The 4,913-nt window shown below is 43.0% G+C and overlaps 1 pseudogene; it reads right to left on the reverse strand.

Annotated features, from left to right (window-relative positions):
• Positions 1 to 2,421: 2,421 nt before the first annotated feature.
• On the reverse strand, positions 2,422 to 3,036 carry LOC119975640 (annotated as a pseudogene).
• Between the last annotated feature and the right edge of the window lie 1,877 nt (positions 3,037 to 4,913).

Genomic DNA, 4,913 nt, shown 5'->3' on the forward strand with positions numbered 1-4,913 from the left:
GGTGGAATTTCTTAACGCCAAAGACTATTGATATTCCTTACTTCTTGATTTGTGAATAGCCTTTTTCAGCCTCGGAGGCGGTTCTTGACATATACCCGAACAGCGTTTCAGAGCCGTCTTCCACTTCACCAACAACAGAAGCACGGTAGCATAGTGGTTAGCACTGTGGCTTCACAGCGCCAGGGTCCCAGGGTCGATTCTATGCTGGGTCACTGTCTGTGCGGAGTCTGCACGTTCTCCCGATATGTTCTGTGCTGTACTGTTCTATGTTCTATGTTCTATGTGATCTGCGTGTTTCCTCTGGGTGCTCCGATTTCCTCCCACAGCCCAAAGACGTGCATGTTAGGTGATTGGCCATGCTAAATTGCCCTTAGTGTCCAAAAGGGTTAGGAGGGGTTATTGGGTTCCAGGGATAGGGTGGAAGTGAGGGCTTAGGTGGGTCGGTGCAGACTTGATGGGCCGAATGGCCTCCTTCTGCACTCTATCCTTGCAATAAAGGAAGCACATTACATACAACAAGTGACTTCTGCTTGCAGCGCATACCAACAGGAAGAAATATGTGTGATTTTGTATTGTTGCTGATACCTGCTTAGTTTATTGGATTATGCAGCTTGGATATTCCACTGAGTGATCCCATGCTGCACCTTTCCACTTTCATCTGGCATGATCCCAACTAAAGCACTATCGTTTTTGTTAATACCTTTGTAGTGATCTGTACATCTGTACATACATCTGCACATACACCAGGGACTACAGACAGATGTAACAGCCACAGCATCACAGAGAGGGCAGCATCAGAGACGGGTATAAAGGGTCCAGCCCAAGTGAGGATCCGTCTCTTTCAGAAGCACAGGGCTAGTGAGCAGCAGCAGACAGAGACAGCTCAGCACAGGCAGTTTACCTTAGCTTCACTGGTCACACCTCTTGACTGTATTATATCTAGTTAAGCTCTGGAAACAGAACAAACCCATTGAATAAAATATTTGTGTTAACTGGAAGTCTACAATCTTTATTCAGACTTAGAGAATAACATAACCTTTAATGGCAATAAAATAGTCCTTTGATTTTAATGTTCCATAGAATCCCTACAGTGCAGAAGGAAGCCATTGGTCCCATCAGGTCTGCACACACTCTCTGAAAGAGCACTCCCCCTGCCCGAATCCCGTAACCGCATGCATTGATCATGGATAATCCACCTTACTTGCACATTTTTGGACTGTGGGAGAAAACCAGAATATCCAGAGGAAACCCGTGCAGACACAGGGAAAAGCAAACTCCACACGGTCACTTAAGGCTGGGATCGAACCCAGTCCCCGGCACTGTAAGACAGTAGTGCTAGCAACTGTGCCACCGTGCCGCCCAACAGTTTTACAGTCCAGCAAGACCTCATAATTCAATTCTTACTTTGAATAAGTAGGAGATCAAATTGATGTAGCTAAGATAACACCATCTATTCTTGCTTTACCCCTGGTTTCAGATAAACAACGGCCCTGGGTGAATGAAGAGGTGACTGGCCTCAGTAATCATGTCATGCACCCTACAATTTTAAAAAGCAAAGGAGGCTCTGCTAATTAATATAACCTAAATATTAACAGATGAATGTTTAATGTATGCATACATAATACAATTCTATCTTTAAAACATTTATAACTGCAGATGAACGCTACACCAACAAATACCTGCAGGGGAATGTCATGCCAACATATTGAAGACTCATCCTTCATGTAGCCAATTTATAAGCTAAGAGGCGACAAATGTCGTCTGTTTTGGAAATGGTGTAAATGGGTGGGAGGTGTGGTACATGTTACTGCATGAGTAATCTGGAAGCCTGGGCTCATAATCCAGATAAATCCAATTTCACTTTGCCAATTTAAATTTGGTTTAAAATATCTGGAAATGAAGTATTGACGTGAGTAAATGTAACCACAAATCTATTCTGTAAAAACTCAATTGGTTCAACTAATGTCCTTTACAGGGAAGGCAATCAAACCTTGCCTGGTTTGACCTATCTGTGTCTCCAATCATTGCTAATGCTGCTCACATCTCCAACATGAATTAAAAAAGGAGACTCTCGAACCAAGACTAGCAATTTACTGCCCATTAAAATGTTGGTAAATTGTGAGGATTATGTGCCTGTGATTGCCGAAATGAGGATTGTAGGAGTTACTAAAAGGTATTTCGGGTGCACTGAGCAACTTTATTGGAGGATAAAACTTTAGAATGGAAAATTTAATTTATTTTCATCTTACCTCTTACATGAAAGCTATTTTTAATTCATGGATACGCATCTAATAACTGCTGCTGGAATTTGGCTTTTCTGCAAAATATCCAATATTTTCCTTGTGCACTGTGTACATGTAGATTTTATTGTAATGGAACTTCATTTGTTTTAAAGTGACGCTATTTCATTTGTACACTCAATTATAAAATGTTTGCCATCAATACACAGGCTCCACCAACTCCCTTGATCTTCTCTTCAGCTTTCCAGTTCAAGATCTTTGCCTTGACATTAACTGGCTGCTTTGGCATCTTCCTTTGACCAGGACTTTATAGTGACCACTGGATAAAAGCAAATTACTGCGGATGCTGGAATCTAAAACCAAAGAGAACATGCTGGAAAATCTCAGCAGATCTGGCAACATCTGTAGGGAGAGAAAAGAGCTAATGTTTCGAGTCCAGATGACCCTTTGTCAAAGCCCATTTATAGTAACCAGCATGCCCAACATTAATAACAGGTACTGGTTCTTCAGGTTTCTTAGCATAGTTCAATCTTGTTTATTCACTGACCGACATCCACAGCTCATCCAGATTTATGGTCGGACAGAACAACTGATTCTTCTTTCGATGACAATGTCTCATATCAACCTTTCTAAAGTAATCTGGATGGTATTTATCAAAGTCGATTCTGTGATGGTACATACCACTAGCATTGCCACAACCACCAGTATACTTCCTGTGTTTGCCAATATGGCCATGACCGTGGCTAACATGTCCTCTCAGCTTCATGTTTTTTTTCAATCTGGACAGCAAAGGCATCAATGAAATGGTCCACACAAAATGGCTTTCAGAGTTGGCACAATTTGCACTATTTTGGTGATTGGAAAATGACTTCTTTTGGAGGTTGAAACACTGATGCTTTCACTAATACTGAGCAAACCACAATATTTTAAACCTTCAACAAGCATTGGTGATTATTTTGTCAGCATGAATGAGCTACATTTGTGGAAAACACCGGTTATTTCTGAAAAACAATAAATGGATTAAATGATTAAGTATTTTTTTTATCTCTACCTCTTTTCACCCAAGCTGGGAAAATAAAATATTTATTGACTACTTTTTTTTGTGTGAGACAAAGTCATATTTTTATTTACCTGAAGCTAGCAGGCAAGATTCAACTGAAATTGGGATTTGAGTGGAGGGACTAGTCGAGTGAAGCAGCAGACCCATTGACTTTAATTGCCATTGCTATAATATGAAGGTGGGAGTTCATCAAATGGCGTCTGAGAGTGGGCCAGTTGCAGAAAGGAATTTCCAGCAGGCCAGCTGGAGTTCATTGAACGTGTGAATGCACCACTTAAACAGTGGTTGCAGTCACTTCTTTTAGATTGCTAATGTTGCTGACAGGACCGAACCTTTCCAAATGAATTGCAAGGCAAGTTCAGATTATCGGACCCTTTCCTGGAAGTCCTAGTTGAAAAGGTTAGGGCAGTGATGGAGGTTCCCTTTCCCAGAAGACGAATGCAGATTCCCAAGCTACACATACAGCAGACCTGGAGAGAGATGGCTGAGCTTGTGAATCCCAGAAGCACTCACCCCAAGGACCTGAACTGAAGGCAGAAAATACTTCAAAGACATGAGAAGAACAAAAGGGTAGTGCAACCCATCCTTTCTCACCCCTCTATGCATAACATCTGGAAACAATCCTTTCCTGTCCTCCCTCAACACTCCAAATAATTCCCTCTCCTGTACCTCATCGTTCTCCACTAAGCACAAAGACATATTATACCACCTCCCATTTCCAAACACACACTCGTCTCTTGTTTGCTGTCTTAATTCACAGCAGCAACTAACAGCAATCTCTTCTCATATGTACAATGTATAACCAGGAATTTCCATCACTACTCCTTCATTTCGCACTCAAATTACTTTCCTTTCCGATCATCGCCTCAGCATCTCGCTTGCATCTTGCTCCTTCTCCCCTGAAGCACATGCAGAAGCCCCACATGTGCACTCTCTTTAATTTTTAGTTGCCACACATTCTCTTGACCCCTCTTTCTAGAAAACAGCACATAACACAAGGAAGAGGCTTAAGATTAGGGACAGGATAACCAGTTCCATGGCTCTCAGCAAGATAGAGTAGGACACACAGGGTATCAGTAGCCCTTCAAATAACCCTCATTTGATTGGCTGATTCAACAGGTTGTCCATCTTATACTTGTATTCTTTCATGCCCCTAAGAAATAAAAATGCACTTTCGGTTGAGCGTGACATCTTTTAAGGCGTATTATGAAAGCTGAACACCTGCCTATCGGTGGTTTGATAACTCTTGTGCCTTTTCCCGTTTTGCACATATCGTCTCAGAAGCAGGACCTGAAAGATGATGGGCGGGATTCTCCATTTCTGAGACTAAGGGCTGGATTCTCCAATTTTGAGGCTATGACCGGAGCATGTGTCCATGCACCAATGCTCCACCCAGTGGGGGGGACTAGCAACCGCTCCACGTAAAATCCCAGGCTTTCCCGGCAGATACGGACAGAGAATTGCTGGGTCTGTGGTCACGCATGTGCACGCGGGCGACCTGCAGCGGTCGCGCCATACAACATGGTGCCAGCTGCGCGCGGTCCCGGCCTGCCAGATAGTGTCCCACTGTAACCCCCCCTCGCCACACACGGACCACGCCCCACCAGTCCCCT

This window comes from Scyliorhinus canicula, chromosome 13 (genome assembly GCF_902713615.1).
Source record: "Scyliorhinus canicula chromosome 13, sScyCan1.1, whole genome shotgun sequence".
Lineage (NCBI taxonomy): Eukaryota > Metazoa > Chordata > Chondrichthyes > Carcharhiniformes > Scyliorhinidae > Scyliorhinus > Scyliorhinus canicula.